Below are 22174 nucleotides of genomic sequence, written 5' to 3' on the forward strand. Positions count from 1 at the left end.
AATATTTGAACAAGTGTAACATTTTATTTCATGTGCAGTTCATTGAATCTGTAAGAGTCAGTGTAAATAAATAATAGATAAATGCAATACAACATATAGCCAGGCCTAATGTACAAATATCAATAAAACGGGCTGTCTGTAATATGTAGGCCTGTTCTTTTTTCTAAACTTTTTATTGTCAGTTGTGTTGCAATATTATATATAGCATCATATGTTTTTAATTGATCTGGGCTTTATGTAGTGAAATCAGTCTGGTTACACTCAGGCTATCGTGTTGTCTGTTTTGTATCTCTTTTTTATGTGGACCATTGTGTCTGAAATAAAGTTTATCTATGTACAGTTGAACATTGTTATTCAAATGAAAATGATTTCAAGACATTTTCTTAGCAGAAGAATGACTGGGTTTGTGTTCTAACATTATTCCATCTTTGTGAATAATGTTATGTGTAGCTATTTAGACAGCAGGTGGCGCTCTAATCTAAAGGAAAATAAAGATGACTTGCTGGCTTACCGAATGTGGGGTATACGTGGTGGGAAAAGTACTCACATTTTTCAATACTGCAATGTACTCTGCTACAAGTAAAAGTCCGGTAATCAAAATTTACCTGAGTAAAATTCAAAATATTTGCATCAAAATGTACTTAAAGTACCTAAAGTAAAGGGTACTCATTATGCAGAATATGTGTAAAATGTATAAAACATCTTTTGAAAATAGCGAAGCGTTGTGAGCTCGTAGATTTGCTATTTTCAAATAGCTAAAGTTTAAATGTAGCTGTGGTTCATCTAGCCTATGTTTTGTAGTAATCAAAATCTACAAAGTAAGTAATTAGTCACTAAAGATTTCAAACAGATTTGACATGAACGTATCGCCAGCATATCTTTCACCCAGTCGAATTAAATCAAAATAGCTGTTTTTAGCCTACTCCATTAAACACAGCGTTTGTCTTGACAGTTATTTTCCTCTGAATTTAAAGCATTCATTTTGTTTTAAGTCATACTGAATATAATTGAATGTAATGTATCAACCTGAATGTAATGTATCAACCTGAATGTAATGTATCAACCGTATGCGTGGCCGTGGCACTGACATACAGTGTTGCCAGATTTTGCTATAGAAATAAGCAACCAGGTCTATGAAAACAAGCCCAAAGGAAGCGAATAGGCTACGGCCTCTGGCTAGAGTTGTGAGTTTGTAGATCTACTATTTAAAAAAAAAAGAAATCTAGTATATTCTGCATATTTTTAAACAACAAAAACTGTCTGACTCTGCGGACAAATACATATTAATTAATCCTTGCCATGAAGATGTTTAAGAATCACTGGTTTAAACAGCATTTAGGGAGGAAGACAAAATAAGCAACAGAACTTTAGAAGCAAACAAGCAAGCCCAAAAAAATGCAACTACCAATATTTACAAGCGACTTCACAGAAAAACAAGCCCCAAAGTCGCTTATAGTAAGCAGACATGGCAACACTGACTGACATATCTAACGTGTAGAGCCCAGAGTACCGTAGAGGAGAGAGTTACATCACGCTGATCCATCCCTATCATGCCCTTCCCTCCGTTCAGCCTCTCCAGCCTATTGGTTCGGCGTTGTGTCAATCAACCGGGCAGTCCCCAGCGTTGCCAGGTCCGCTTATTATAAGCGACTTTGGGCTTATTTTTTTGTAAAGTAGCTTGTAAATATTGGTTAGTTGCGGGTTGCGTTTCTTTTTGGGCTTGTTTCTAAAGTGTAGTTGCTTATTTTGGGCTTGCTTCCTAATGTAAATAGATTTGTGTATTTAAAATGTTTTTAAAAACATTATTGTTCAAGAGCGTACTTTGAAAATATCAGACCTACAAGCTCACAACGTGTCGCTCGCGATGCAACGCGTTGTGAGCTTGTAGATCTGATATTTGCAAGTAGCTGATGTAGGCTAATAAGGCTATATATTACAGGTTCAAGGTGTTCATGTGTGGCCTAATAATAGTCGCTTATTTTGGGCTTGTTTTCATAGACCCGCAGAGCCTGCATAGACCTAGTTGCTTATTTCTTTCGCAACACCTGGCAACGCTGGCGGGCAGTCCCGTTAGTTTCATTGTGGCCATGCAAAGCCCAACGCCACCATCATCACACAGACAGCGGCATAACGGCGAGGAGAGCAGAGCGTTATCTGTATTATAGGGGGGGATAATAATCATTTATTATTATCCGTGCTCGTCTGACGGTATTAATGGAATATAGCGCACTGGATCACTGATCGCCTTTGAATTGGTAAGAGACAGTTTCCCACTTTATGCCTGGATTCAGATCCCAAAACGAAATGAAATACTTTGATTGTTTTTTTATTATAGCTATATGTAAATGATTACTAACGTTACTTGTACATACAATTACTTCTGCTCTATAGGCTATAGAATGCAGATGATATGTCGACTGCTGTAGGCTATATCGTGCTGTGTTTTACGCTACCGTTCATTTGCTGACTGTGCCTTGATGATACCCGAAATGAAGACGAGATATAGAGAACCCTATAGGATTATTAAAGTAGGTTACCCTCTGCCATTCAAATAAAGGAATACTTCACTCTTTTTAAATCATATAATCAGGCTTTCCGAATCTGCAGAGCATCGCCTTGTTGCAGCATTCATTCATGTTGATGTCGGTTGTTTACCAACCACCTCCCTGTCTGTCTGCATCTTGTATTGATGGAGAGTCACGTGAAGGACAAGCCCGAGATTCCGTTATGTGGATGCTGCTTAGCAGTGGTGTAAAGTAACTAAGTACATTTACTCAAGTACTGTACTTAAGTACAATTTTGAGGTATTTTTTTTACTTTCCAATTGCAGTACTTTTCCTTCTACACCACTACATCTCAGACTCAGAGGCAAATATTGTACTTTTTACTCCACTACAATTATTTGACAGCTTTAGTTACCAGCCTATAGTTACTTTGTAGATTTTGATTATCATTACAAAATATATATATTAACCACTTCAGCCACCCTGCATACATTTCTCCCATTTGAAAATAGCAGATACAAGCTCACAAGCGATGCAACCATTGTGACCTTGTAGATCTGCTATTTTCAAAATATTTTCATAAATTACATTATAAATTATTTTACATTTGAAAACTTGTGGAATGGGACATTTTGCATAATGAGTACTTTCTACTTTTGGTACTTTAAGTACATTGTGATACCAATACTCTTTTCAAACTAAATTAAAATTTTGAATTCCGGAATTTTACATGTAATAGAGTATTTCTACATTGCAGTATTGATACTTTTACTTAAGTAAAACATTTGAGTAGGCCTACTTTTTCCACGACTGATTATAACGTGATCAGCGCTTCTTTCCCTTAACTTTGGCTTTCAGGACTTATACTAGAGTATGCTGTGAGCACAGGGTGAGTGTTGTTGTATAGGGTCTGTCTGTGGTGCAACTTGCGACACAACAGTCTCAGACAGACAGACTGAAATAGCGAGTGAATGAGAACAATTTGAGTGTTTGTGTTCACGACTCTTAAAGCGTTCTGCGTCTGACTGTATAATGACGGGGTGGGAGACCGTTGTCTGAATAGCACTGGGGATTGGCATTGTCTTGCTCTCTTTATGTGAGTTTTATTTGTCTGTCATTGAATGCTTCGATGAATTGAGTACACAGGACCCCAATGGAAACAACAAGCCACAGTGCTTTCTTGGGTTTTAGCAGACCTTGTAGAGAACTGTACTTTCTGTGCTTTTTTCCTGTTAATAAAGTCAATCAATCAATCAATCAGTTCTTCTGCAGAGCACAATGACAAACTGTCAGAAAGAATGTCAGAGGAGGTATTGTAGCTATTGCTGTGTAGCCTATGCTATTATTACTATTCTAATGACCCCAATGTCGCTTCAACAATTTCGAGACGTTTTTAATTAGGCCGATCTAGATGTCCCTTGGCTTCATTGTGGTCTCTCATAGTCTCATTTGTCAGTGGAATGTGATGCGAATTATATGAGTGCTTTGTTGAGACATCCGCTCTTTTTGGAATCAGCCCTTGGTGTGTTATTAGGAAATTGCTTTCTTCTTTCCTTTGGTAATTGGGGTCAATTGCTCTTCTCACCCCCACCTCTTTTGAAAACAATAGTAGGCATCATCAGCCCATAGTGCAGAGCTGAACTCCCTGTCACTATACTCACCACACTACATTAGCTACTGTAGTGCTTCACGGATTGTTTACTGTAGTGTAGTTTATATCTAGCCTCTGCCAGACACAGCTGTCTGGCTCAACCCATGTTGGGTTTGACCAACTGTGTAGTAGTATGAACTCTGTTTTACCATATCAGCATTTTTCCAGTGGAAGTGGTTCTTTGGTCTGAAGCTGAACTGAAGCTATAGGTTTGGTCCATGTTATAAGCCATCGAAATTCAAGAGTCATTAAATTATTAATTTAATTAGTCATTACATTAATTAGTCATAACCTCAATGGGAAATGTCATTGTTTTGCACTTTGTCATTTATCAAAGAATGGTAAACATGATGAAAACCCTCTTAACTAAGCCATTTTCAAAAACTTTCAAAATAATTTTGCACCTCTACAAGCATGTGTCAAAGCCTTGTGAGCTTGTAGATCTATTCTTTTGAATGTGTGAAGTTTTTTTAATCTTCTGACATTTTGGAATTAGTTTTACAACCATATCTACAGCTGTTGGTTTCAGGTGCTGCCTGCCTATATGGAAGGGTAAGATGGTGAGTTTCAGTTTTTTGAATCTTCCCCCCGGGGTGCCGGGAATCGGAAGCCGACCACGGAAACCAGTGCTCATGCAGAACATATCACATTTCGTAGAAACCACATCTACGCAAAGCCTGCATGGTGCACATTCTCAAGGTCGGAGCATCTGGGTTTTTTTCATAGCTACTTTAATTCAGCGGTCCGTTTTTTGGCTTTGATTCAACCTATTCTGGATCAGGGACCACTTGCAAATCTTGAAAGCGTTCGCGGCCGACCCTCTCACCACTTAACACGGCAGCCATTTGACCGCCGTGTTAAGTAGTCTGATGGGTGGACCGCGTGTATTTTCAGAGCCTGTTTATTACAACGAATCGATCAATTGGGTTCCAGCTTGGATCAATGCAACTAACGTAGTGTACTTTAAGTTGGCCGACTATTTATCTGTGTCACAATGAAAACTAGTTGTTTTTTTCAAGGTCCACTTGTTGAGAACTATACTGCTTTAATGGTTTTGATGTCTCTGGAAGTCGTCATGAACAGTGGTGTAAAGTAACCAAGTACATTTACTCAAGTACTGTACTTAAGTGCAATTTTGAGGTATTTTTTACTTTACTAGAGTATTTCCAATTTCCAGTACTTTTACTTCTACTCCACTACATCTCAGAGGCAAATATTATACTTTTACTACACTACGATTATTTGACAGCTTTAGTTACTTTGCAGATTTAGTTAATTATCACAAAACATACATTAACCACTTCAGCCCTACAGTATATATATTTCAGCCATTTGAAAATAGCAGATATACAAGCTCACAATGTGTCGCGATGTGACGCATTGTGGGCTTGTAGATCTGCTAATTCAAAAGATTTGTATACATTTTGAACTTGTGAAATGGGACATTCTGCACAATGAGTACTTTTACTTTTGGTACTTTAAGTATATTTTGATGCCAATACTTTTGTACTTTTACTCAAGTAAATTTTGATTACTGGACTTTTTACACACTGCAGTCTTGACTTTTACTTTAGTAAAAAAAGTGCTTTTTCCACCACTGGGCATGAATCATACTGAACTGTCGTAACACTGATAGTGTAGCAAAGAACCTCACTCGACTGACGCTGCTGTGTTTAGGTCTGTCAAGTCAGTCTCATTTGCAGCCATGGATTTTCTTAAGTTTGTTATAGGGAAAAGCCACTGTACTGTGCTCGCACACATCCATCCCCGTCGGCTGCCTAGTCTTTAGCGTACAGAAGTGCTACTCTTGTCACAAATGAGTTATGAGTTAAGGAGAGCTGCTTTATTTCTGGATGCTATGCAGTAGGATGAGGATATATCAAAAACAGGAACTGAACGTGCGAGCTGTCATAGACAATAAGGGAATGTCAAACTCAGGAGGAGGACTTATATTCTGTAAAAAAAAAAAGCCTCTTTTTGTGTTGCATACGATGCCTTTAGTGTACTGCACTATGTTGTCCAAAGCACCTTAAGAAGCCAAGATTGCTTAGTTCTAGCATGGATAGCCCTAGTGGGAATCGCCCCCCCCCCCCCAGCCCTGGCAGAGTGAATGCCATTCAACTGATTGAGCTACACAGGAAATGGCACCTCTAACCTTGGCAGTGTCAATGCCATGGTCTGCCAATTTAACCACTTAAACCCTGGCGTCCCAATTTTGGACATGTCAATATAGGCAAAGATTATATTTTGTATTTATACTTTTCAAAAATCGCAGATCTACAAGCTCACGCGTCGCGCCACGGTGTGACACGTTGTGGAGCTTGTAGATCGGCTATTTTCCAAATTTAAAAAATACTTTGCGGTTGAGTGGTTAACCACTGTCTAACAGACAGACAGACACAGGTCGGTTTACATTGCTTATCGCTGTTTCGCTCCGTGCGGAAGTTCTACCAGAGCACCCATATATAATCACTGTCAGTCAGTGAATCCCGATCATTGCTTACCACTCGTAGGACGACAGACGGGCGCATTCCCTGCCAGCGGGACCTGAAGCAGATCCGCGGAACTCCACCACCAAACACAGTGGTAGACCACACAGTCATTAAAGCACAATAGATCAACTTCAGTCCTGTGGTGTGTGGAAATGAGCTGCTCAGTTTTAATGTTGATAAATAGGGCTTCGCTCTCCCCCACGGCGGTTTGGTTTGGTTCTTAATAACGGCATTATGGGTGTTTTGGTTGCATGGCATCACAAAGTGTGTGTGTGTGTGCATGCATGCAAAGTGAGTTCATGTTACTGCTTCACTCTTTTGAAGTGGATGTTTTAAGGTTATTAGACGTGTGTGTGTGTGTGTGTGTGTGTGTGTGTGTGTGTGTGTGTGTGTGTGTGTGTGTGTGTGTGTGTGTGTGTGTGTGTGTGTGTGTGTGTGTGTGTGTGTGTGTGTGTGTGTGTGTGTGTGTGTGTGTGTGTGTGTGTGTGTGTGTGTGTGTGTGTCCAACCCAGTCACCATTGTTGTTTAATTTCTGTCACTCTGCCCACTGTGGTTGGATCAACTGAACTGCTGGTGGCTATGTGCCCAGCCTGTCGTACGCTGGTTATGTTTTAGGACAGATCCTGAGCTTCACGCAGCTCTACATCATCCAATCGTAACTCTGAAATTAAGCTCTCAACTTTATTATTATTTATCATCATTCCAATGAAACATTGATCAGAACTTGTCTTGACGTGTGCTCTCACTCAGGGTAGACAAAAACAACACAATGCAAATGCACAGTGTGTCAAACGCGAAGCATGCAGCCCTTTACAATCTCAAAGGGCCCTGGCATGGCTCACACGTTTAGCTGTCACTTCCTGACAAGTCTTATTTAGGAGCACTCTTCACGTCCGTTTCTGGCACAGAGTTCAACCGAGGAACTGATGTCATCCACAGAGTGCATGGTGATGTGGTCAGCTGGCAGCCAGGCAGCACATTATTAGCTGTTCCTCCCTGTATAACACAGAGTTAATGACTGTCTATAAAAAGAATCCCAACTAAATGCTTTGGTAGGTTGTGTGATCCCCATTATTTCTTTTTAATATGTTTTAATCATTTTCATGGTTCTTATTGTCTTAATTGATATAGTCTTGATTTGGGCCACACAATTATCTCAACATGAAAATGCTCTGTGCCATTATGCCTGATTACTGTATTGTTATTTAAAACAGGTATACGTGAAAAAGAAAAAGTCTGGTTAAAAAGTTAAAGCTCTATATTCTGAGTACTGTTTGCTATAGTGTGTGTTCAGTAACAGGGGTCTCCGCTCTTCACTAAACAGAAAATGCCTTTTCAAGTGGGGACAGCAATTTTATCCAATCCAAAGATCATTATCAACTTCAATTTTATAGTGTTCCAATTTTGTCTTTTCCTTTCTTCCGTTTCATCACTTCTAATTTCACTTGTTTATCCTGTACTGAGTTCTCTCTGTTGATTACAATGATTAGAATAGGCATCCAGACATGAAAATGTATTTTCTGTTTACTAGCTGGAGAGACAGGCAGACCCCCTGTTGCTGGATCAACATCGGAATATAGAGCCACTGTATTTAACACTCATTAAGAATATCACTTAAACCACCTTTAACCACATTCAACCTGGCATCCCTATTTTGGGCATATCATTTATAGGCCCCAATTGATTTATTTTTTTGTTGCAGTATACAAGCTCACATGTTATTTTTTGCCAATTTTTGCATGACACCATCATACAACAAAGTATAAAGTAGGGCTTTAACCACTGTCCGTATTCTGGGGATAACATTCACAGGAAAATAGCAGATCGACAAGCTCACAACGCGTCGCGTTAAAGATATTTAATGTAGCGCCCAAAACAGAAAAGTCACCAGTATAGAGCCCTGAGGGATTCCGGTCAACCAAGTGCAGGGTTTTAAGTGGTTAAGGGCTTCATTGTGAGAGAGTGGGTTAGTCTGCCAGGCTCGGTGTTCCAGGCATACGCGGTGGCACCAGGGAATTCTCCGAGTGTGGCTCCTCTGCTTTCAGCATCACGCCAGGACATGGAAGGTCACGGAGACAGCCACAACAGTGCTGTCCTTTGTGCCCCAGCTTGCAACCAGCAAGCGGAGGCACTGAAATGTGTTGTTGGTGTTGTTGTTTTCTTTAGTTTAATCTCCTTGTGTGCGCTTGTATTTTGTTACCCTGACGTGCTTAAGGGGCTAAATCAGACCGCTGTGATTCTTCTCGATCTGCAGCGTTCTAAACAGCTTAAAAGAAGCATCTCCACGTCCCTTTCACTTCCATTTTACGGGAGCAAGCGGACGGAGCGTCCGGTCGTGGCGTTTTGACAGCAATGCTTTCAATGCGTCTGAGTTCAAACCGGGTGTCAACCAATAGGGAAGAAGTGCTGTGGTTGACCCCGCTTGCATTTCAATTTTCATTTTCTCTCAGTGAACCAACCACACCAATGTACAGTCAAACAAAACTACACACCGGCAAGACAACGTGGGAAATTGTGCAAATCGGGTCTGAATCGGTTTCATCTATTCGCGAACGTTTGGTCTGAACTAGGCTTGAAGGATAACATCAAGCTGTCGTTATGCAGTTGAGTACATCTTTAACCATGGATGAACGTGGGGCATGGTATGGTATGGTGGCACCAATAGGGGAGGGGCGGCAGTCCCTCGAGCAACTTCATGTCGATAATGGAAGTTTTGTTTTCTTAATTCTTCAGTATATTTAGTTTAAAAGCCTGACGTTTGTTTGCTTTTTTTGACAAAGAAACGACTATTTCTTGGATGCCAGGCAGGCACATTGGCATATTATGGGCATTGTTTGTGTTAACATCACGGAATGAAATTATGTATATAAGTGATACACTTGCAATGAAAGCTTATGAGAACAAGAGCCTGTAGAGATGGTCGTCTAGGGAGAACGGCTTCAGAGGAATTCAATTAGCTAGTGCCGGTTGTTGCTTCAAGGACCCAGAACAACACAGATCCTATCATACAGATCATATCACACACACACACACACACGCACGCCCGCCCGCCCCAACCTTATCAGCACAAGCACTTCCGCCTGGCATTGATGATGTGTGTGTGTGTGTGTGTGTGTGTGTGTGTGTGTGTGTGTGTGTGTGTGTGTGTGTGTGTGTGTGTGTGTGTGTGTGTGTGTGTGTGTGTGTGTGTGTGTGTGTGTGTGTGTGTGTGTGTGTGTGTTGTGTGTGTGTCAAATATAAATGACTCAGTCATTTGCTGGTCACTGATTCTGGTTTGATGTTCACTGAAGAAAATCATGTTGGACCGTTTGCATTTGTACAAAAAAAAGAGCATGGTGTGCAGGGCTGCCAACTTTCAGAAATTTGTAAGAGTGAGACTTTAACTGTCATAATGCGTTCGGCCGCCGGCCGAAGGCCGGCGGCGAAAAAAATTTTGGGGGCCCAAAATTTTAAAAGGGCCCTTTTTAACACTGATTTAAAGGAATTTAACATTAAGACTGATGTCTTCACCCCCATGCCAGCTGCTCTCCCTGTCGGCCCCCTCATGCTTATATAGTGTTAATAATTGCATTTATTAATTAATTCTGATGAAAAACACGACTACATTATGCTATTGTTAGTCACATTTATTCAACATTGGGTTTGGACACAGGTTTCACTTAGAGCAAAGGTATTATAATATGTTACTCTCTACCTCCCCCTACAGGCTGGTATTATAATATGTGACTCTCTACCTCCCCCTACAGGCTGGTATTATAATATGTTACTCTCTACCTCCCCCTACAGGCTGGTATTATAATATGTTACTCTCTACCTCCCCCTACAGGCTGGTATTATACTATGTTACTCTCTACCTCCCCTACAGGCTGGTATTATAATATGTTACTCTCTACCTCCCCCTACAGGCTGGTATTATAATATGTTACTCTCTACCTCCCCCTACAGGCTGGTATTATAATATGTGACTCTCTACCTCCCCCTACAGGCTGGTATTATAATATGTTACTCTCTACCTCCCCCTACAGGCTGGTATTATAATATGTTACTCTCTACCTCCCCCTACAGGCTGGTATTATACTATGTTACTCTCTACATCCCCCTACAGGCTGGTATTATAATATGTTACTCTCTACCTCCCCCTACAGGCTGGTATTATAATATGTTACTCTCTACCTCCCCCTACAGGCTGGTATAATAATATGTTACTCTCTACCTCCCCTACAGGCTGGTATTATAATATGTTACTCTCTACCTCCCCCTACAGGCTGGTATTATAATATGTGACTCTCTACCTCCCCCTACAGGCTGGTATTATAATATGTTACTCTCTACCTCCCCCTACAGGCTGGTATTATAATATGTTACTCTCTACCTCCCCCTACAGGCTGGTATTATAATATGTTACTCTCTACCTCCCCCTACAGGCTGGTATTATACTATGTTACTCTCTACATCCCCCTACAGGCTGGTATTATAATATGTTACTCTCTACCTCCCCCTACAGGCTGGTATTATAATATGTTACTCTCTACCTCCCCCTACAGGCTGGTATAATAATATGTTACTCTCTACCTCCCCTACAGGCTGGTATTATAATATGTTACTCTCTACCTCCCCCTACAGGCTGGTATTATAATATGTGACTCTCTACCTCCCCCTACAGGCTGGTATTATAATATGTTACTCTCTACCTCCCCCTACAGGCTGGTATTATAATATGTTACTCTCTACCTCCCCCTACAGGCTGGTATTATACTATGTTACTCTCTACCTCCCCCTACAGGCTGGTATTATAATATGTTACTCTCTACCTCCCCCTACAGGCTGGTATTATAATATGTTACTCTCTACCTCCCCCTACAGGCTGGTATTATAATGTTACTCTCTACCTCCCCCTACAGGCTGGTATTATAATTTGACTCTCTACCTCCCCTTACAGGCTGGTATTATAATATGTTACTCTCTACCTCCCCCTACAGGCTGGTATTATACTATGTTACTCTCTACCTCCCCCTACAGGCTGGTATTATAATATGTTACTCTCTACCTCCCCCTACAGGCTGGTATTATAATATGTTACTCTCTACCTCCCCCTACAGGCTGGTATTATAATGTTACTCTCTACCTCCCCCTACAGGCTGGTATTATAATTTTACTCTCTACCTCCCCTTACAGGCTGGTATTATAATATGTTACTCTCTACCTCCCCCTACAGGCTGGTATTATAATGTGATTCTCTACCTCCCCCTACAGGCTGGTAGGGCCTGTAATAAAGGCCAATCAAAAAGAAGGCCATCAAATAAAACGATGATTTTTAAGTCCACGGAAATAATGAATTTAACTTGAAGGTTAAGGATGATTTAATTTTAATATAGTACAAGAATAGTGTAACTACTGTATCTGTAAAATATAACCCATTTATTTCATAAAATTATGTATTGGGTTATAGCCTATTTGTCTCAATATTTGTCACATTCAGCCCTGGACTTCACTGACTGTAGGGGTCATATTAATCACATTAGAATCACAGATTAGAGATTTTATGTATTTTCCCCTATTTTCTGTATTTTTCACTATTTAAAATATAGTATTTCTTAATTTTTAATAATTATAGCTCGTAGATTGGCTTTTTTCACCATTTGAAATTGTTTTAAAATAAAAGGTCAACAGTTTTCCCAACCGACAGAGAGTCAGAGACAATATTTTGCCTATATATGGTTCTGTATTAGTGTATGAGTCAGTTTTAGCAGATTTCATTCTAATTGGCTACTGTAGACTGCCTATCAATTTCATGGGCCTGGGTAGGGCCACCTGGCCTGGCGGATATCTTCCCTGTTGCGCAGCAGCACGTCAGCAAGTGAAGGAAATGAATAAATACAAATAAACATAATGTTTTGATGGATAAATGCAAATGATTAAATCATATATATATCTTCGCTGTCAGGCCGAAACCTTTCCATATTTCAACTTTATGTTTTTTCATAAATGAATGCCTTACTTCAGCGGTTCTCAAACTGGGGTCCTTGAGGAGTTACATGACTTTAACTATGAGTGTTCCATTTGTACACTCTCAGAGTTAGGATTTCTTAGTATAGATTGGGGTCCCAGAGATAGCAAAGAGGTATCAAATGGGGGTCCGTGGCCTAATGCTTATTAAACTGGGGGTCCATGAAATTAAAAAGTATGAGAACCACTGCCCTACTTAATCATACAAGAGTGTCACACTATAAGAGTAAAAATAGCCGATCTACAAACTACCAACATGCCGAGATATGATGTGTTGTGAGCTTGTAGATCAGCTATTTTCACAAATTACAATTTCCTATAGTATTGTTTGTTGATTACTTTTCATGCAGTAATGCTATTTTATATTTCATTTCTTCCTTCTTTTTTTTTTATTAAAAAGGTCTTTAAAAAAATGGTCACTTTACTGTCATCTGGGGACCCCCCCCAAACAAAAAAAATTACGTGGGGACCCCCCTGGGCCTTGTGGGTCCCTGGTCCCGACACACAGGTTGAGAACCAGTGATTTGACTAACACTGCTAGTCACAGTTTGTTGTTAAAACCACCACCAGCAGCCTGTGTAACGTTTAAGTCTCATGTAGTCAGACCCACCATTTCATCAAAATAAAATGATTTGTAAAGATAATGTGTTTGTAAAAAGGAGGTGGTTAAGTTATCTACCGTTTGACCCGCTTCAGAATCAGTCACGGCATATTGAGGCGCTGACAGACTCGTCGGTCGGCGTTTCACGTTGTATACTTTTTTAATTTCTCCACCAAAGTGCACTGTTGTGCTTCCTTAAATCCTTCTCCTTGGCTAGAGAGACGCAATGACCCGCCTTAAGCTGCATCTGATTGGTTTGTATTAGTGACAGACGAGCGTCATGTGAACCGTGGCTGCAGTCCATCGCGCAGCGCACCAACCACAAATCTGGAAAAGTCGTCCTAAAACACCCTCGCCCCCGGTCTAATGCGGCGGCCACGGTCCGCGAAAAAAGGGTGGCAGTGTGTTTTAGGACGAGGCTTCCGTTTTCCACCCGATTGCTCTTTTTTTTTTTTTTTTTGCTGTGAGAGGGGGGAAAAAGCGTGAGAAATGGCAAGTGTGGCGTGAGGCGTGAGAAGAGGTTAAATTGCGTGACTCTCACTCTCAAAGAGTGAGAGTTGGCAGCTCTGATGGTGTGTGTGAGATATTCTTCTTATCCTCGTTTTCTGGTCAGGGTGCTGATATCGTGCTTGTTGGCTCACTAGAAACACTCCATTTTGGTTACCAAATGGCCCCTTGTGGTGGGTGTGTAACTCTTGAGAGTGTACAAATGCGGGTCCATTTGGTTCCATTTGTACACTCTCAGAGTTATGGGGGTCCTTGAAAATAAGACAACCACTATGCCACTAAATGGAACAGAGCCTTAATTAGTATTATTGGTAACACCTATAATGGAAGGAAGTAAGGAAAGGACCCAATTCCTTCCCAATATGGCTGCTGTGCATAGAGACTACTCCACTTGGCTTAATTTCATGTCAACGTGCAGGCAGGCCTCTGTTCGGTTTTTACCAGAGCCCTGGAGCTCCATGGAGCGAGCAGGGCAGGACTATATTTAAAACCTTATAGCTGAATAAATAGACCTGCAAAACAGTGCATTCCGCCAACCGCACCGACCAGACCCAAAATGTTCATACCACTGCATGAAGCAGGGACACGGCAATGGTAGGTTCTTATAACAGATTTCCGCCATGTGCTGCTTGTCTGAGCAGAGAGCCAGGGATCCATCCCTTCCTCTGGTGGGCTGAGCAGAGAGAGGAAGACAAAAGAGGTAGAGGGGATGACCTAACTTCATGCGTTATGCTTTCTGGGTCGTCAAACTTATTCATCATGAAGCACTTATTTTAATCCATTCGTGTTTGTCAACACAAAGTGATTCTCAGAGAAAAAGCAGCATAAATATTGTACAGATAAAAGAGATTTGCCGTCCAGAGATAATGTATATAGGCCAGGGGTCTTCAACAGGGGGCCTGGGACCCCTAGGGGGTCCTCAAAGTTACTACAGAGGAGCCACCAAATGTTTGTGTGATGATAGGAACTTTTTTTTTTTTTACATTAACCACTTGAACCCTAGAATTCCTTTTCTATACAGAGGCGTTGTGAGCTTGTAGATCGGCTATTTTCGGCAAAAAGGTTTGGTCTAGGGGGAAAAAGAGCACATCAAGTACACGTTTTCTAAGTATTGAGGGTTTAACCCATTAAGACCTGGAACGCATCTGTGTCACTTTTTGATTTGAGCTAAAAAGCATTCTTTTACACTTTGGCTATTCAAAAATAGCAGATATACAAGCTCATAGGGGTTAAGTTGTTAACTGTAGGAAAATACATAAATCCAACACTGATGATAGTGCTGTCAAACAAGTCTATGAAGCGATCTATGAAATCCATGAAAATGTTTAATCTGCAACATAATGTTATACAATATGTTGTGGGGGTCCCTGCTTCATCTCTCTCTCTCAGCTAAGGGGTCCTTGGCCTGAAAAACGTTGGAAGACCCCTGGTATAGGCCTAGTGACTATAGGGCCCCCTGTCTCTGGGACCATACTGTATATGTATTGCAGCTGGATGAGGGTTGAGCATCTCCCAGGCTTTCTCCCTTGTGTCTTTCCTGCTTCTCTTAGTGAAGAAACAACATGCCGGAAGGGCTGTTAACAATCCCTTTCGTAAACGATGTATACTTCATTGACCTGTGTCCCACCCCAGGGTTGGTCTCTACACAAAATCTCTCCTCCAAAAATGGCAGATATGCCAGCTTGCTATTTCTGTCGAATGTTTGCCTATTTTTGCCCAAAGTTCACACAATCCATCGTTTTGACCATCTTTTGGCTTTCCGGCTGCCAGACTCGAGTACAAATCATGTGGGCGTTGTTCTCACCGAAGCATCAGGCTGGCGGGGGAGAGAATGTAGTTCACAACAGTTTATGATTTATTAATGATATGTTTACCATAGTGGCAGACAGACCCACGGCAAGTGTTTGCATCTTAAGAGGGGAAAACAAAAGTGCCGTCTTTGTGTGTATATTTATGGCCCGGAGTGTTTTCATGCATAATTAATCGCTGTGAATCTTTCCCCAGCTGTGTTTCACGTCATGCCTTCGCATGCAAGTGACAAAGGCCACTTTCTGCCTTCGACAAAGCCTTTCCTGTGCTCGAGTTAGACTGGCACGTTTTCATCTGCATTGCAAAAGGGGGCTTGTTGCGTTATGAATTTCTATGAATTTCAATGCAGGCGTGTGCCGTAATAACCCAGCGCATTGTATACTGTATGCTCCGGGTTCGCTCCTCTCACGTCACATGGGAAATGTACCACACAAAGCACACTGACAGAGAATGATGAAACCATTTGGCCTCTGCATTCACTTACAGGATTGCGATGCATTCAATCTCCACCTGCACACCTAGTGCTGTGTGTGCCAGTCTGTTGTATTGAAGCCATTTAGAGCTGCGCGACTGTCAAATCAAATGTTTATCTGATTATCGCCGGATATTATTGTCATCGCTCATCGGCAGATGTGATGATTCCGAGAACGAACCAACATGATGCTAGATAGCTAGATAACTTTTTGATCTCCTTTTCCACTTGCCCCCCCACCGCCCCCACCTCCCGCCCCTTCTTCCTCCCCTTCTTCTTTCTATGTAAATAACGTTACGATGGGAACTATGCACGAAAACAAATTTCACCCACTTTTTTTTTTTTCTGTAAACCTGTGATGTGACAATAAACCTGATTCTGATTCTGCTATGCTATTTTCAATACAATGGCCATTTTCTATGAAATATGATATTTTCTATTCTGCAATTATTAACCACTTAAACACTACTTATAGTAGTTGACCGAGGCCCATCTGGGTCTTTGATTGGTCGCCTCCATTTCCCTCTACACCAAATCTCGTTGCCATAAATTGCACATTTTTCACTGAATATTTGCCTATTTTAGCCAATTGTTCGCCTACCCTACAGTATTATGACATGCCCCAGAAAAGGGATGCTAGGGTGTATGTACGTACGGTTAGCAAAAGAACCAAATTCATGACGGACAACTATACTATGTGATACCCGGTAACCACATATCTCCCCGTCACGCGCCTTCTCTGCCAACATTACAGCCGTTTTCCCCCCGTCTCTCTGAACACTCATCTGCCTGTCTGGTCCCCCTGTGTTTATTCCCTGCTCTCTCCGTTGGCGCTGCATGCAGCGTCACTGCTCTGCAGTGCTGATGCAGCTGCTAGATGCTGACAAAGGAGACGATTGCTCATCCAGGCAGCGACGTCCCACTGGCAGGAAAAGCTAGGCCCCCCTGGCCCTCGCAAGGCCCCCGGTTAACATTAAAGGGCTGCCATGCCGCCAGGGGAAGGGGATGAGGTCATATTTATTGCATTTAGCTGATGGGTGTTTGTCTAGGAGCAGCTTACTGCTCTCCCAGCAGTAACTACTGTAATAGTAAAACCTTTAAATGTCCCCCGTGATCCTCAAGAGATCCCTCTCTTAACTCTTGTAAGAGAGGGAATAGACAAGCTAAGTAAAGAGAATAGAAAAGGACTTTACTTTTCCTTACATGACCCTGGCTGCAAGACATTCTGGCAGAGCCTTACCTTCACAAAAAAAAACAATAACTGAAAACGTCCCGCCAGGACTAGGCTGTAGTTAATGCCTCGCTTTTTTGCTGCTAAAGAAGCTGCAATATCAGCAATCTTCTCAACTTGAAGAGCATACTGTCTTGCTCTGTCCAAGGTCCTATTACGGGTATTTTCTTCTGGTGAGACTTAGGCCAATGTCACGGCCCCCCAGAGCATATTTCAGACAGAAATGAAGAGCTATACCTTTCCTCAAAAACACATTTAGGGAGCACGGTGGCGCAGTCGGTAGCGCTGTCGCCTCACAGCTAGAAGGTCCTGGGTTCGATTGCCGCCGGGGACGCTGTGGGAGCTGGGGGCATGTTCTCTCCTCCGCGTCATCAGTGCCCATACCCTAGGTGGGGTTGGCGAAAGGGCCTCTCTGTGTGGAGTTTGCATGTTCTCCCCGTGTCTCCTAGGGTAGTAGGTACCCTCACAAAGAAACATGCAGTAATCCTGGTCTCTATACTGCCTCCCCCTGGTCAGCCAGGGCGCCTGATGGAGGGGAATGGAACTGGTTGGAATAACGTGTTCCTTCCACGCGCTACGTCCTACCGGGGAAACTCCCCCCTGTCAGGTGATAAGAAGCGGCTTGCTAGCTCCTCATGCATTGAAGGAGGCATGAGCTCAGTTCTGGGCTCTCCCTAGGCTGGCAGAGGGAGAGTAGCGCCCAGGATTACATAGGCAATTGGCACTGGGTGAAAAAATGGGTCACAAAATCGTGGGATAAAAAAAATAAAAAATAAAAAAATTAAAAAAACATTTAGAATTTTTGCTTGCGGCTTTTAAGTCTACAGAATTGCTAATCTAATCCATTGCTTCTACAGTAATACTTCTTCCCACAAAATAACATGTGTGTGATACATGCCTCTTGTGCGCTCCCAACTAGCGTCAGCCAGTGCCATTATTATGTAGGCGGCAGTAGGCCTTCATTTTAATCCATTCCTCTACACACAGCTTTGTCAGTCAGTCAGTCACCATGTCGGTGGGAGGTGTTAACCCAGAAGCTCTCCCATCAGTCACACACAGCAGCACCCCACCAGCTCTCCAGGGAGCGTGATGAATGGCCACATTCCACCGTATAACTCCACCGTGCCATATCTTCACGACCACCATTTCAAATCATTTCAGAAATGGCACCAGAAAGCCACGTCGTGCAAATCTTTCAATATAGATAGATAGATAGATAGATCGATAGATTTATTTTATTTCTGTGTCGTGCCCAACCCTCATGGGTTTATAAGACACCATTTTACACTTACAGCATGTTTTACAATATATTCACATAATTACATCTGCAGAATTATACATACAGTGTTCTGTCTTCTCTCCCAAGCTTGACAAATAAAATCTGCCACAACAAAAGCTCCTTTAACACACATATATATATATATATATATATATATGTTACAGGTAAATTGGCATTCCAGGTAAATTGGAAAAGAAGTGCTTGTTTTCACCGCCCCCCAGGCAATTCTGTAGAACCAACGCTAGAGGGCAATGCAAGCCAGACATGAGTCCCACACCACACACGCACGCATGCACACGCGCACAAACGAGCACGCACACACGCGGGCACGCCTCCTTGGCCTCAAGGTCTGCTGAGTCGGCGCGCCTCCGTCATGGTCCAAAACTATGCTTTATCTGTGGAAAAAAAGTAGTCCGCGGTTGTTTGAAAAAGTAATGTCCCAAGCGGGAGTCAAACCCAGACTCCCAGTGATAGTGGATGGGGAGTCCAATGATCATCGAAGTGCGCCACTGAGGCCGGTATGTATGTATATCCATGTTGTCGTCGTCTTCCTTGCATCGCAGCCCCGCCCCGAGCCTAAAAACAAGCGCTCCACTTCCAATTTCCCTGGAATGCCAATTTACCTGTGACATATATATATATCCTTCATATATATAAATATTTTATTTTATATATTAAATATTTTGTAGAATCGGAACCTGAGGTCTTAATGGGTTAACTCAGAGCGTGTGAATTACACGTGTAAACCCTCTCAGAGTTACACGAACACAGTATTCTTACCGCGTGACGTCATGGCACTACTACGGCACGCTACAGCTTTTTGCAGGACTACTACTCCCTACAAACTATGTTAAGGCTTGTAGCCTGCAGCTGTAGTGCTCTGCACTGAAATGCTGCTATTATTGAAATGGCAACGTGCCCTACTTTAGCCCTCAGAGAGTAGCCCTGAAATGAACTTGGAAGTGGGCGGCCGAGGGGAGGAGGGGTGAGTTTTAACCCATTAAGACCTGAGGCCGCTTCTAAACATTTTCTAAATCCTAACAGTTTTTCGAAAAAAAATGTAAAAAAAAAAAATCACGATTTAAAAAAAATAGCAGATCTACGCTATGAGCTTGTATATCTGCTATTTTTGAATAGCCTAAAGAAATCTAAAAGTGACACAGATGCGTTCCAGGTATTAATGGGTTAAGTTAAACTGTACGAACCATGGGAGGGTTATATATATGCGTGCACGAATGCCTCTGGCTTTACAGTATCTGGCTTCATACAGTAGTATGGCACGCCTGCATGCCTGCGCACAGTACACTGTCCTGGCTGGCACCTCAACGCACGCACACACTAGTTCCCCTCTCTGTGGAGCTTGTCGTGCAGAATGCCACAGTTTGCGGAATGGCTTTTATGTGATGATGTGTGTGGTTGATATGTGGGCTGGTGTTTTGTGTGGATGTACAGGGTTTAGGACTCAAGGAGTACATATACAGTAGGAATACTGTATATTCATAAATGTTTAATTTCACTGCTGTTGCTTGACTGATGTTTCCATCTCGGGCAGTGATGTGAAGGCAGTATTATCATGATATGCCATTAATGTAAAATTCTTCACAGTAACCATCTCAATATATAGATATACGGTCCATTCATACATGTTTGATGCGGCCCTCCCGGGTCAGCTTTTGTAGCCCACCCATGTGGCCCCGGTGGTCCCCGGCCGGTGGCAGCGTCAGAATGACTGGGTCCGTTGTGCCATGGGCCAAGTCATGTGACATGATGGCTCTGTGTGGCTGCCTCAATGACTCTCCCCCGCAGCCCCTGTGTGCCATTATGTTTTATTGGAAAAAAGGGGCTGCTGATGAAAAGAGAGAACCAGTTCTCTCTCTCTCTCTCTCTCTCTCTCTCCCCTCCAGGCTCAACGCACACACACGTGCACACACACACACACACACACACACACACACACACACACACACACACACACACACACACACACACACACACACACACACACACACACACACACACACACACACACACACAGACAGAAAGCCAAGCCTGCTGGGCCCCCCACCTTAAGCCATCATACAACGGTGTCACGTGATGAAAATAGCCAATCTACAAGCTCACAACGTGTCGTCGCATCTTGTAGATCAGCTATTTCCGTGCAGTATACAGTATAGGTCTCACTACTCAGCAGCAATCTGGGAACCCAGCGCCAAATGAAAAGGAAAAACAGCGCCCTCTGCTGTTTTTGACTATCTCAGTTGGCTCTGGGAGGAAGAAAACGTAGCACCCGTGCGCAAGGAAACCGGGGTTTTGGTCTGCCTTCAGCGCATCACTTCCGGTGGCGCGACTATGTTTTCATTCCCACTAACAATATTTCTACACGGAACACTAACTCCACTTCTCCCAGAGAACATGGATCGTTTTGGTTATAAGCCCACTTGTTTCTATGATGAAAGAGCAAGTTAAAATGTGAATATCTTTCCGTGGTTTTGTCTGCTCCGCGGACGCTATTGTTAAATGAGTGTCGGTTTGTTTCGAGTGGGGAAGGATCGACGGACACGTGAATCCCGCCCACTACATTTGATTGGGTAAAGCGCGGCCTGCTTCCTGATCTGAAGGCACGCCCACTTGTAGGCTACTGCGTACATGTTATGACGAACCTCCCCGACAGATTCAAACGCAGAGCAGAATCTGTTCTTGAGAGATTACTCAGGCAGGAATATAGGAAGACAGACAGACAGGCAGACAGACAGGCAGGCAGACAGGCAGAGAGACGAGATGGGACGGCCCACTGTCTCTGGACGCAAACCAGACATGCAAGGTAGCTGAATGGCAATTTTCTGCTGGCCCGAAAATCACATGTTTCACTTCCGCGCTGCGGGCGGCGAAAGTGTATTTTGGAATGTGCTCCTCGCACAGGTTTGTGCACAGCTGCTTAAAATAGACTTTTGCTATCCCGCAGCTCAGAAAAAGAAAGCCAGGCTTGAATGGTGTCAGCCAGAATATTTGAATACTACAATATGTTGACCTGAATTCTTTGATTCATCCAGTCTGTGATGTGTTTGACACATTCCATTGCTAATTTCCAAGCTAATTTCAACAGGCCAAAGTCATTATAATAGATTCTTGCATGATTTTGTTTTCTTAGTTCCTAATATCTCATATGTTGATTTCCTACTTTGGCTACGGTTTGTGATGTGACCACGTTCTTTCATTTACCGTACGGGAGATTTAAGGGGTAGAAACATTATCTTTGCTTCACATCTGTCTTTTCCCTCAGTATCACACTTTTCTTTCTTGATATCCACTCTCTCTCTGTGTGTCACTGTGTCTTTATTTACTTCTAAATTGATCTTTATTTCAGCTTTCTCTCTCTCTCTCTCTCTCTCTCTCTCTCTCTCTCTCTCTCTCTCTCTCTCTCTCTCTCTCTCTCTCTCTCTCTCTCTCTCTCGCTCACAACGTGATGCGTTGTGAGCTTATAGATCTGCTATTTTCAAATATTTTAGTACTTTTACTTTTGATACTTTAAGTATATTTTGATGCCAATACTTTTGTACTTTTACTCAAGTAACATTTTGAACACAGACCTTTTACTTGTAACAGAGTATTTCTACATTGTGGT

At 42.3% G+C, this 22174-nt stretch overlaps 1 protein-coding gene across 3 annotated transcripts in view; it reads left to right on the top strand.

Moving 5' to 3' along the window:
• The first annotated feature begins 2121 nt into the window (after positions 1-2121).
• fynb (FYN proto-oncogene, Src family tyrosine kinase b) overlaps positions 2122-22174 on the top strand; it is a 109144-nt gene continuing 89091 nt past the window's right edge. For all 3 annotated transcript variants that reach the window (XM_080453137.1, XM_080453135.1, XM_080453136.1), the window contains exon 1: positions 2122-2255. The gene's annotated coding sequence lies outside the window, so the exon portion shown is untranslated. The remainder of the gene's footprint in view (positions 2256-22174) is intronic.

Source organism: Gymnoscopelus braueri, assembly GCF_963280865.1.
Source record: "Gymnoscopelus braueri genome assembly, chromosome: 16".
Lineage (NCBI taxonomy): Eukaryota > Metazoa > Chordata > Actinopteri > Myctophiformes > Myctophidae > Gymnoscopelus > Gymnoscopelus braueri.